This window comes from Nyctibius grandis, chromosome 12 (genome assembly GCF_013368605.1).
Source record: "Nyctibius grandis isolate bNycGra1 chromosome 12, bNycGra1.pri, whole genome shotgun sequence".
NCBI lineage: Eukaryota > Metazoa > Chordata > Aves > Nyctibiiformes > Nyctibiidae > Nyctibius > Nyctibius grandis.
Window position 1 is genome coordinate 8,382,462 of NC_090669.1, and position 13,314 is coordinate 8,395,775.

The 13,314-nt window shown below is 43.9% G+C and overlaps 1 protein-coding gene across 4 annotated transcripts in view; it reads left to right on the top strand.

Annotated features, from left to right (window-relative positions):
* The window catches only part of ZNF423 (zinc finger protein 423), a 234,719-nt gene that overhangs the window by 184,450 nt on the left and 36,955 nt on the right, over nucleotides 1-13,314 (top strand). The window lies entirely within an intron of this gene.

The window sequence follows — 13,314 nt, forward strand, 5'->3', positions numbered from 1 at the left end:
GTTCGCTGATGACACAAAACTGGGAGGAGTGGCTGACACACCGGAAGGCTGCGCAGCCATTCAGAGAGACCTGGACAGGCTGGAGAGTTGGGCGGGGAGAAATTTAATGAAATATAACAAGGGCAAGTGTAGAGTCCTGCATCTGGGCAAGAACAACCCCATGTACCAGTACAAGTTGGGGGCAGACCTGTTGGAGAGCAGCGTAGGGGAAAGGGACCTGGGGGTCCTAGTGGACAGCAGGATGACCATGAGCCAGCAGTGTGCCCTTGTGGCCAAGAAGGCCAATGGCATCGTGGGGTGTATTAGAAGGGGTGTGGTCAGCAGGTCGAGAGAGGTTCTCCTCCCCCTCTACTCTGCCCTGGTGAGGCCGCATCTGGAGTATTGTGTCCAGTTCTGGGCCCCTCAGTTCAAGAAGGACAGGGAACTGCTAGAGAGAGTCCAGCGCAGAGCCACGAAGATGATTAAGGGAGTGGAACATCTCCCTTATGAGGAGAGGCTGAGGGAGCTGGGTCTCTTTAGCTTAGAGAAGAGGAGACTGAGGGGTGACCTCATTAATGTTTATAAATATGTAAAGGGCAAGTGTCATGAGGATGGAGCCAGGCTCTTCTCAGTGACATCCCTTGACAGGACAAGGGGCAATGGGTGCAAGCTGGAACACAGGAGGTTCCACTTAAATATGAGGAAAAACTTCTTTACGGTGAGGGTGACCGAACACTGGAACAGGCTGCCCAGAGAGGTTGTAGAGTCTCCTTCTCTGGAGACATTCAAAACCCGCCTGGATGCGTTCCTGTGTGATATGGTCTAGGCAATCCTGCTCCGGCAGGGGGATTGGACTAGATGATCTTTCGAGGTCCCTTCCAATCCCTAACATTCTGTGATTCTGTGATCATCTCCAAGAAACACCAAATTAAGACTATAAAATTGAACCAGTCTCCATCTTGACCTTATGACTATATTAAATGTGAATGCATGAAAACTGCATGTTATAAAACCATATGCAAGGATGGTGTCTTTGTTGAGTTGTATTTAAATGGCTGCACAGTGTAAACATCCCAGGCTCTGTATATACCAAATGTAGGCAATTTTCTGAAGGTCTGCGGAGAGAAACGCTCTGAGTGATTCTCACTGGGAGCTCTCTGCGTTGGATCCCAGCAGATGCTGAGTGGCCAAAGCACTCGCCGCATCCCTGGGAGAGCAGGGTGCTCTCACCTCTAGAGGGGATGACTCTGTAGGCCCTTCCTCTTCCATTCCTCAGAGCTGCGGGATAATTAGTGCCAACAGCTCCAGTCATTCTCGCTGCAGTTCACCCAGGAATTTTTATGAAACAAGAGTATCCCATATTATCAAGAGTTAATAATTATAACAAATATATGCTTTGTGATTAAATAACGCGCAGCTGGAAAAATTAATCACATCTTGCATTAAGCAATGCTTAAGACTCTTTAAAGCAGCAATAGGTGCAGAATTTAACATTTAAAGATCCCTTGAAATGCCAGGGAATGAATATAAATGACTCGGTGCTCTGTAGTGTCTTGATATGGTGATGCCAGCCAATGAAGGTGCAGGATTCGATCCTGCTATTTTATAATAGGCTAGTAAATATTTTATCTTGTGCGCTGTTCCATTTACATTAAATCTTAGTCCAAGCCCACCACTCCCTTAGTCAAGCAAAAGTTAAAATTCATTAATTTTTTAAAGGGCTGATACTGTCTGTTTACCCCACCGCCTGGGCACACGAGAGGAGAGGTGCTCTCGTCTCTCTGTGCTCTTCTCCTCTTTCCTCAGCCTGCCCTGCATTTTTTTAGTATTTAAGTCTTTATTTTTCAGGAACCTTGTCCCATTGAAAAAAAAAATCAAAATATAGTGCCATTTTGTTTGCTTTGCTGAAGGCGCAGACCTGGAGAATCAGTGCTGTGCATAAGCTGCCTGACCCTGCAGTTTCTCTTACCAGGGGCTCATTTGTATGCAGAGGGGATTAGTCAGAATTTACTGTAGCTTCGCCCTGGGGAGCTGTGAACTCCCTAGGAATATGCTCTGACGAAAGCGTGCAGTTGGTAAGATTAGAACAAACCCTTCTGCTACAGAAAGTGCCTTGGTCACTCGCTAGGCCTCCAACATTGAAATCATTTTCATTTATAACCTTTTTGATCATTCAACCTCAAAGAAGCCTTGGCTTTTATGACAGCTTGCACCAAAATTGCCCAATTATTTGGGGGGGGCGGGGAGGAGAGGAGGGAGGGAGAATCTGAAAACAGTCAGATGTGAGAGACAGGGCACTTGATCTGTGCTCATGGCTTTTTCTTCCCTTCTCCTACCAATATTTTTACAGCTGTTGACATATATTGAGTTACATGTGGCTGTGCCATATCCCCGTGGTATAGTTTCAAAGATCTGTTCTCCATAAAGTGTGCTGTTCTCAAGTAAATGACTCTGACTTCAAGAAAGCACAGTAGTTTAAATGTTACTATAAATACAGGAGCTAAGACATTTTAATTATAATTTTTGAGTTACACAGTGCTCTGTACGTACGCTAGGCATTTACAAAAGGCTGGGGATGTGCTCAGGTTACTGTGCTCTCTTGTGGGTAAGGCAGTAACTGCAGCAGCTCCTTTTGCCGATCGCCTTTATTTACGTGTATTTGCACAGTGTTTATTGACAATGAACATCTTAGGTTTGGGAGTTCAGCTGTGGGAGCTGAAGAAGAGAGAAAACCAGGCAATTCGGCAAAAAATACATTCAAACTCAGATTCAAGAGAATTTTTTGCTTTGGGATATCCTAGAAATGTTACTTTTGTCAGGATATGTTATCACTTTAGTTAGGAAATATCAGCACATCTATTGTCCTTTCAATGCCCTTCCAACTCGCATCTGGTAACTAGGGCAGACTGAGAATTCAGTACTAACAGATCTGTCAAATTTTTGAGAAAATCCCAGGGTGTGAGTTCATTGCTGATTAATTTTTTCATCAGTGTAGCAGTGTTGGCTTTAGTGAGGTTATTCCTAATTTGCTCTGATGAAAGGAGGAAAAAAATCATTCTCAAAGTGGGTGCTGCTGTCTTGGGAATAAATAGGTACAGGTTGTGGTGGAAGCACAGATGAGCAGCAGTATGTGCCAGGAGGTTAATTTTTAGCTGTCAGTGTGTTGATGGTGATGTTTTTTTGGTTTTGTTTTTTTCTTGAAAACAAAACATACATAAAAAGCTTTTACAGGATTTTTGTCTTGTACATCAGTACTAGTTATGCATGGTAAAGGTTTCCACCCTGGCTATGGAGATCTGATCATCTGATCGTTTGCATTTGGGCCGCATACATGCAGTAGAACGGTGTCTATAAGCTTAAATGATTTTATAGTAGGGTAACATCGCCCTTCGGAGAGCTCTGCAATTGAGATCTAACAAATCAAGTATCAATGGGGCTCCCTAAATGAATTTGTTTTCCTGCGGTACCTGTGACAGAGCCATTGTAATGGAGATTTCAGCTCTCTCTGCTGTGACTACTGCAGTAAAAGAAGCTCCTCTCAGTGCCTTCAGGGCCTGAACCAACATTCCCTGGAATTGGTAAAAAAATCTTTCAATGACTGAAACCAATTTTAGATAAGCTTTTACTGCAGGCTTGGAGGCCCATCGTTGCTGATGGCATGTTTTTGGTCATGCAGCCTACTAATCTACATAAATTAATAAATAATATGCATAATAAATAGCACACGTACAGTAAATGGCACCTCGTGGTTGCCCTGAAAGAGTGCTGCGGTTTCTAGCAGTATTCCCCATGGCCTCGACAGGAAATGCTGCCGAAGTCAGAGGACTTTGGGCACTGTGGAAGTCCTTGGTGCCATTGCCAGCAGGTCCTCCTTGGCCATTAAGCCGTGCCCCTGTGTCACTCAGCCAGGGAATGTTGTGTACTTCCATTTAAAAACAGCTGTGAAGACTCCTGAGTAGGAACTGAAAACCCTGGACCACCATAGAGCTACATCCTCTGGCCTTTCCCCTCCAAAATAATAACATATTTTTTAATATGTTTGTGAGTAGCAATGGAAAACATGCAGGCTGTAGAGATTGTAGGAAGGTACCAAGAGCATTTGACCAACTTTTAATGTCTTTTACTGGATTTGGACTCAAATCATTGCGTGCTTCCTTTGCTTATAACTTCATCTCTTTTGTGAATCAAACCCCACTTCTCTGTTATACAAATTGTACAGAAGAGTGAGGTCCAGAGAAAGATTTCTTTCTCCCTCTGAGCACCACTACGAACTCTTACTTAAGAGAGCAAGACCATTCATCTCGAGCACCTTGCAGGTCGTTTTTTCTTTCAAAAACTTCTTTCGAAGTTGGAGCATAGGCGAGTGATCTGAACGATGAGAATAAGCTGTAAACCCCGCAGTGATGTACCTGGTCCCTGGGCAACGTTTCAAATGGCAAAGGCTGTCCATTTGCGTTCGCCTTACGGATGTTTCTGTATGTGATACCTTCTATTATCCATGCTAGTTTAGCAGGCTTCGTTCTGAGAGGGGGATTAGGATGCTTTGATAACAGTGTATTAATACGTAGTTAGCCATATATAAATGAAGTGTTTAATTAATTTTGGGGATATTTTTTGGTTATGTAAATCAAACCCAAGCAATAACAAGTCCCGTTGCTGGCAGTAGCTAGTGGGCCAGCTACCCAAGCAGATGTCTGGCTGTGAATTCATGAAAGGATCGTGTGTGCGATTCTTAGCATTTCTTCTCATTATCACATTTATCAGGGAGTGCAAATGAGCTGGTTTTTCCCTACACCCTGTTGGATGGTTGCTTTTGAGGGAGGAGTCTGGGCACAGGCAGTGTCAAGGATGCAGCATCTTCCTTGCCCGTGCACCTGCCAGAGACGCACCGGCTCGGGCAGGCTGGGGCTCGGGCAGAGCCCTGCTGGGGCTCTGGCAGGGAAGGGCAGGGGTATCTCAGGCCCTCCTGGGGCAGCCAAGTAAGACAGACTCTCTCCTGCATCCTGAAAAGCTGGGGCACGTTCACCTCCTTCTCTGTCTTTTAAATGACTTGTATTTGTCCAGTCTGCTTCAGATAAAATTTAAGATTTGTATTCAAAGGTGCTGAATGACATGTTTCCTTTATGAATTCTTGTGGATTGCTATTGATTTTTCACTGTGGTTTTTGAAATCCTACTTCTAGGACTCTGGAGATTTCCCTGCTGCAATAATAATGTATTGTCATTTTTAATATCTCAGATCCTTGACACAATATTCATATTAAAACCACAAAAAAGCTACATTAGAGTAACACTGAGAGTCTGACTGGAACCCACCAAGGCACGGGAAATCAAAGTCAAGGCTGAAAATTAGGGCTGACACTGTGAAACATATCCCATTGTACTTAAGTACTGGAGTTCAGCTGTGATTGCAAGATCACTTGCATTTGAGAGATGGATTCCTCCGTACAGCAGGAATGAGTTATGATGTGTTGTAAATCATCAGCATTAACTAATGTAGTTGAGAGTGCCTATTTTTGTGGAGAGCTACATAAATCAGCATTATGGAAGTCACTTTAACATATTTTATGAACTTCTGTTCTCTTTCAAAAACAGTGCTATTAAAAATTCATTTTGCATTTCTGCTGCTTGCATAATAATTCTGGATCAAATTGTTCAGGTCAATAAGGAGAGAATGAAAAACTCACAGCATTATCTGTGTGAGCTTGTAGGGATTTTTCCTTTAACTATATTGCCCCAAAAATGTTATGTGGACATGCACAGTCCTTTGCATGAGTGTGATAGATGGTTTGATTTATTCACCTGTATGATGTAAATGTGTTGGCTGAATGCTTGTAGCACCACTGAGGCATTGGAAGACCTTCCATTTGACAGTGTCTTTTGACCTTTGTCATACCATCTCTTTGGGAGTTAAATTTTTCCATTCAAACTTTTTTTCTTGCTAAGTTTGACAGTTTACTTCAGTTGTTCATTGGTTTCTCAGCGTGCAGTGCAAAACCCTGTGGTGCATCAGGAGTGGGAGTTGAGAAATAAGAGGGTGTCCTGGTTTCACTGGGATTTTGTTTCAGTTTGTGGCCAGCCATGGGGATCAGGGCCCTTAGCAGTTAAGTGCAGGGCAGCTGACCCAGGCTGGCCCACAGGTGTATTCTGTATCATTAACATCAAGTTCACTATAAAAGGGAGGGCTTGCTGGGGAGAGGGGGCGCTGGTTTTGCTGCCACTGCCGCCTCCACCCGTGGCTGGTGATTAGTATTCCTGGACAACCCCCTGCAACTCTATAGCTAAGTATACTTCTGTGTGTTTTGTGTTAGCATTTATATTTGTTTCTTTATTTTATTAAATCTGTTTAATTTTAACCCACGAGTCTCTCTCTTTTTCCCAATTTCCTTCATCAGTTGGGGAAGGGACATTGGGTGAGAGAAAAACTGCTGTTGTTTAGCTCCAGGTGCAGGCTAAACAAAGACAGAGGGAGGTTTCCTATGGCTGAGGAGAGGCTGGGAGGGTGTTGCACGCTGTTGGGACACCTCCGAGGGATGCGGGCTGCTCATTCGCACAGGGTGTGCACGGTTCTCCACTGCTGCCACCAAAGTTAGCACCAGGAGGGGATCAGAAGTGTTCTGATAAGGTTAAACAGATCAACTAAATGTGTGGGTTTAGATTTTAGAGCAAGGTGTTTTAACCATGTTTTTATTAATGGTTTTAGAAATAGCTGTTCATCCCCCTTTCCGTCTGCTGCTCTCTGCTCACATTAGATTCTATATGGTGTTGCCTTCCCAGTTCATTGAGACAATGTGAAAGGGTTTCTTTATAAATGAGGATTATAGGTCATTTGCATATATCTAGGATCTCTTTTTTTTTTTTAGCAGTGAACAGATAGGGACAGAAAGTAGATGCATGGCATCCCATCAGAGAGGAGCATTTGAAACTTGGTGATCTCATCCATCCAAGGACCTCCTCACACACCAATATCCGCAGTTTGTGCCACGTTAGTCACTAATCTCGGTGACAACCGAGGGGCATGTGAACATGTGTTATTTTGACATAGATGCTTACCAGCTTTACTCATTATCTGTTTCTGAAGACAGCCATGGACCAAACTGAAACTTAATGTAATTAGGTGGGACTCCATTAACACTAAAACTGTGCTATGGTGCACAAAATGTCTCGTTAAATTTGGATATTCAACAGCACTTGCAGCATTCACGTACGTTGTTTGCTGTTACAGACATTCTGGTATTGGAAAGCTCAGTGTTACCCCAGCTGCTTTTGAAGATGTGGCAATTTCTAGATGAAATTATTTTTGGAAAGGCCAGATGAAGTCACAGGTTTACCTGGAATGCTTATTTTCCTCTGGGGGGATGGCTAATGCTTTACCCTAATCACACTGCTGGCACTTCACATCGGTTAACACAATTTGAAGGGTAAATACTGGTAACTTACTGGTTTAGCATGCAACTATAGGTTCTTTAACCTACTGCAAATGGCAGTTTTTATCATATCCACCAACACCCCCAAAGGGTAGTGTGAATGTTTGGAAAAGACGTGCAGTTACTGCTTGCATGTACCATCAGGGTGAGGTATTTCATTTGAAAATACCAAGAACTAGTCAACATTAAACAACAATGGGTCATGAAACTCTTCTAAATAGAGAAAACCATTAGAGAAGTCTTTAAAAGCACACACGTGCCCTAACACTATCACAGCTGATCAGTTCAAAGTAAATTCAGTATTTCCAAGAAAAAAAATTGTTTTGTTCCTTTGAAATTATGTATGCATAAGTTAATCTTTCACATGAGTTATCCCTATAAATGGGGTTAGCATTTGAATGAATTATAGTTACTAAAATTGGAATGAAGATAAATCATGTTTCCTTGGTAAAAATCTAGTAATATCTGTCAGGACTATCCAGTGCTGCTCAGATGTCGATCCCCTGCTCTGTGACCACGATGTGCTCTGAGGAGCTCACGCTGCCTACCCGCGAGATCAGGATCTGCAAGGCTCAATACTGGTGGCGTTCAGTATTTTAAGAGTTTTATCAAAATTATGACACTTGAACTGGTGCAAGCAGATGGGCACCTAAAATAAAGAAACAAAAGTACTGGATCACTTAATTTTGGAAGAAGCAAGATGAGATTTTTTTAGTTTAAAAGTGATAATAATCCTGAGTCTATTCAAGCATCACAAGGCCAACTGCTGCTTCGTTAACCTGTGTCAGGACAAGGCTTTTTTGGGGTGGCGGGGGCGGATTGGCGGTACAAAGGCACTGCGGGGCAGTGCAGGCGGGGCGGAGCGGCGCGGCTCTGGCAAGGTGTGCTGACCCCCCGATCTGGTACCCTTCACAGGAATTAAGTTCATTGTTTTACAGAGTCAGACCTTTTGCGGCCATCCCCATCCTTATCTAGGCGGGGTGTTGGGGAGCCCTCGGTAACAAGGATCTTGGAGAATTGTTAGTATTAAACTGCTGTCACGTTACCGAAGTGTACCGATGTACAGGACGTGCACTTTCAGCCACTGTCTCTTCAGTGCGTAGATGAATGTCAAAGGGAATATTTTGTGACAGTTCCTTGTGACCCAGATTCCACGGAAATCTCTTATAAAATAATCTTTGAGCCAACACCACTCACACGTCCTAAGGACACCTCATCCCCCTGAACCCAAAGGTAGGAGTGAAGCTGCTGTGCACTGCAAGATCTGTGACTTTCTATCTGAGAATTTCAGTCTTGTTTGATAGTTCAGCCTTTGTGCCCTGCAGATCCATTTTAAATTGTCTGAACCAGGAATAAATCTATTACAATGACCACCATTTTTTTTTTAATAATACAAGATGGGTCTGTGAAGAGGTGTTAAAAAGTAAAAATGAAAGACAGAAGTTGTAAGGAAAACCTGTTCATTGGACAAACCTGCAATGCAGTAAATAATAACCCCAGAGGTGAAAGACAGCCTGTTCTAGAAAAAAGGCTGTGGAAAAGACCTTTTTTTTTTTTTTTTTTTTTTTTTTTTTTTTTTTTTTCTCATGTGGGTCTAGGCGAGTAAAGGTCCTTTATTCTTTAGTAACTTTTCTGATTTTAAATATGTACTTGTCTGGTCATAAGGAGCAAGGTCATTCCTACTGCTCAGGGCCTAGGCTTTGTGCTGGTGTTGGCGGGAGCTTCTCTCCTCTCTCCTTTTCCTCCCTCCCTCTATCTCTCCTTTTCTTTTTCTCCTGAGGTGCAGATGGCCACATTTGCAGGTTAACTGGAACAGCTGGAGGCACATTATTAGCTTCCTGCTGCTAACTCATATTTGCTTAGATTTTTTTTTTTTAACAGCAACATAATTTACAAGTAGTAGGCCAGTGACAAAGCTGGCGTGTTCTAAATCTGCATCTGATTTATATAATGCTGTTGCTTATCAGTGAATGAAGTCATAATTATTGCTTTGTACCATTAAATAGCATAAATATATAAACTGTTATACAAATTGCAGCAAATGTTTCCCCTAGGGAGCTCTAGACAAAATTTTAATGTAGTGCATTTGTCTGTGGTGGCAGTTTCTATGGTATATAATAATGTTGATAAATTTTACTATAGCAAGTGACATTTTATAACATTAATCCTGGTGGTAAAAATCTGATGAACACTACAGCTGTACTGGTGGGTGCAAGAAGAGTGAGAGCTTTCGACACCAAGTGAATTGATTTTAATAGTGCTTTAAGGCTGCAAAGCACGAGGACGGTGCAGAGATGGCAGATCCTTCAGTGGAAGGGAAGAGGACTTGGGCAGGTGCTGGAGAGTGAGGCACTGGGGAGCTTGACTTGATGATGATGATAATTAATTCTTTTAAAAATCTTTATTGATTAATACATCCTTTGCTTTGAAAAGCAAAAGGAAACCAAATGGTGCGATGAAACCTGTAATGCCTGTATTATCCTGTAATAATTAGAGATGCAGCACCTGGGCTCAAATATTGTTTCAGATGTCAGCCCCACGGGCGCGTGGCCCGCTCACACCGTGCCTGCCCGTGCTGGCTGGTGCTGAGGCTCCCCGCGGCCGGGAGACGGGTGAGCGCGTGAGTGTGGCCCCGCGCACGCTGAGAGCACCCCAGCAGAGTAAATGGACTTGCAACACGAGGACTGCAGGAGAAGTTCTTCCTCTGACCACTTGCGTGTAGCAGGAATGGGGTGATACTGGTGGCTTTTAGCACCTGCCAAATAACAGCGTAAATGATGTTGCGGGTTTTGTGATCCTTTTTCCCTGTTGCTGCAGAAGGGCGGTGCAGGCAGGCGAGGGGATGGGTTTGCCCCAGGGCAGTGGGCAGGGGCCAGCTCCAAGCCACCACCGGCAGACCCGCTTCTTTGGGGTGCTGCAGCCTGCCCACCCACAGCTGTCCCAGCTGCTTCTCCTTCGTACACAGTGGCTTTCACAAAGTGCAAGTGTATGTGTGTCTTGTGTACGTTGACCAAAGCAAGTGTGCTACTGCCCAGGGTGCTGGCTCTAGCCAAAGGCAGGGGAAAGACGTGGGAGGCCAAGCGAAAAGTTTAATGCTGCTTGTGCACAAGTTGTGTTTCTGAAACGGGAACGGTATTTCAGGTGCTTGGTTGTCTGTGTATTAATTATCCACATGATTTCACTGTTAAACAAAGCTGATGAGATGCTTCAGCTGCCACATGATCTTGATGGTTTCACAGAAAATAGTTGAATGCATGGAATGAAATTGTTCTTCGAGGCAGCAATTACTGGTAGAGACACTCTTGGCAGAAGTATTTGGTGTAAAATGTTGATGTACTAGACATTTTTTCTCTGTTGTGATTTGTCTTAAAACTAGCAACGGCTTCTTGCCCAATCACAAAGCATAGTAACACACAAGAAAGGCACTTCTGTTTCATTAACACATGGTCATAACTTACCTGTACTTACTACTTATCGCTATTACTATAGTAATATATATAATATATATGTTACTATATATATATACACTATATATATATTGTATATATAATATATATATTATAAGTATTACTATACTTATCCAAACTGGTCTCAGAAATGTCATGTATTTACCAAAAAAGAATACCAGAAATATTCCTAGTTCATAATTAGTTTGTTAAGGAGCTCATTTTCTCTGGAGAAACTTTCAAAAATAAATGGATAACTCAAAGGAGGATCCTGGAGGGCACTGTACTTGGGACACTTCTGTAAAAACGAAGAGCAATGCACTTTTTGTACTCAGTCATTTAGACTGCTGTGACCCTTCCCCACCTGAAAGTGCATTTTTCTGTTTTCTTCATGGTGTGACTTCTTTCCTTTTCAAATTCATGCTTCTGTTTCTGTAGTGTCATAGATGGAGCTACAGTGTTAAAACTGCAACCCCATGGCCACAGGGAAAAATCCCAATGACTTCAGGCTGAACAGCATTGAGGTGTCTGGCACACACCATGTTATCTTGGCTGCATTTTCCTTGTGAAACCCTGACATGTCATGTATGGGTCTTCCTTCAGTTGTTTATTTCCTGTGTCATTAAAGTTTCACATGCCCACAATAATTCTTTTTCTTCTCTGAGAAATCATATGTTTTTTCCTGCCACCCTTCTAGACACAAAGTTTGAGTGGTTGAGGATTAGTCTAGTGTTCTTTCTCCGGGCTGAAGTGCTGATGTTTGAACAATGTATGAGGAACCCTCTCCCACGGGCGCTGTGCCTCCCTACCCCTCCACACCACCTGGGGTTGAAGAGCAGGGGGCTGAGCAGCCCTCTTTGCCTGGTGGCACCTGGGGTGCTGGTCTTTAAGCTCAACCCTGGAGACACATAGGTACAGGCTATAAACCTTGCTACTGGCTTATGTGGTTGAAGTTTTGGACACCAGCATTGCTTTTAAAATGTGGATGTGCCCGAGAGCACTGAACCTCACAGCTGTGGTGCTGGGGGGCATTGTGTTATGGTCAGCAATGGGAAGCCCATGGCAAAGGCAGTTTGGCATAGGAGCAGTGTGGAAACGCAGGGAATGGCAGCAGATGGTGGTGTGCCGAGAGGAGCTTGCTCCACCTTCCTCTGCCTGGGCTTCCTCCGTCGGACCTCTCGCCCACACAGCGGAGCAGCATCTCTGGGCTGCTCCACCTACGGGCCTTCCCTTTGCTCCAGCTGCTGGCCAGAGTGGTGGGTGAGGGAGCTGAGCTCCGTGACTGGTGGCCTCTGTCCCTTCGGAGGATCACAGAAGGTGCTGTGGGAGTGCCACGTGGCAATGGCTTTGGAGCCCTGAGTTTTATTTTCCAGGACGAGCAGATTCTGAAAGCGTACAGCTTGTCAACTTTGCACTTCTTAGTAAATTCCTGTACAATGCTTTATGGCTTGTGCACTAGTTAAAAAATTATAATATTATTATCATGGCTGCCATTAAAATTTCTAGAAATAAAAGCATCTTGTAACATACTCTGAAAACGTGAATCCTAAGCTGTAAAGTATGTGTATTTGTAATGATTAACCGGCTCAGCTCAAGCATACCTGAATCATGTTTAATAATAGCAGGGGCTGTGCGAATTCAGGCAACCTTTGTTGATGTATTCTGCAAAACTGCAGTGACTCACGGCATCCTGCGGAGACCACCAGGCCAGCCCCGGCACTAGGCAGGTTACAGAAACCACCTCAAAACCTTACAAGAAGCTGCTGTGGGGAGCTGGGTGAGCAGACACCAGCTCACACCATCGCCCTCGAGTTCCCAGCCTCGCCCCCCGGCAGCACCAGCGGACGGCGGGGCTGTGGCTGGGCCTGGCGGTGTCTATTCACTTCAACACCTTAACGCAATTACAAAGCTCATGTCTGTCCACCCAGCTCGGTCCGTGGCAGCGTTTGGTTCGTCTTTAAAGGATGCTGAAGATGCGTTTGATGTCTGTGCCAGGGCCAGCTAGAATAAAAGCCTATGTTACATTTACTTCTGCAAAGTTGCTCTGCATTTGTGTGTATACCGCAAGCACTTATGCTTGAGTGCGGTGTGTGATTTTTCAGCTACTGTAAATAGATCATCTTTACAGACCACAATAAAATGTTTGTGTAATTCTTAACTGTACATTAAGTAAAAACCTGCATTAGAATATCCCCATATTCTTTCTATCGGGTAAATAAGAGCATAAAGGCGAGTATCCCCACCACTCCCATTACTGCGCACAGCACTTAGTTCCATTAGAAAAATGAGGCGTTGTTCTGCCAACTTTTGTTTCCCTCCATTTGTGTTACTTGCTGCTTATGAATCCAGCACGCTGACCTATGAAGCAATTAGTTCTGAAATCCAGCTCTCATGGCACACATAGGTACCACAGCACAGCTACTGCCAGGAGTCAATGGCTAGCACTGGTCCCCTGCACTCGCA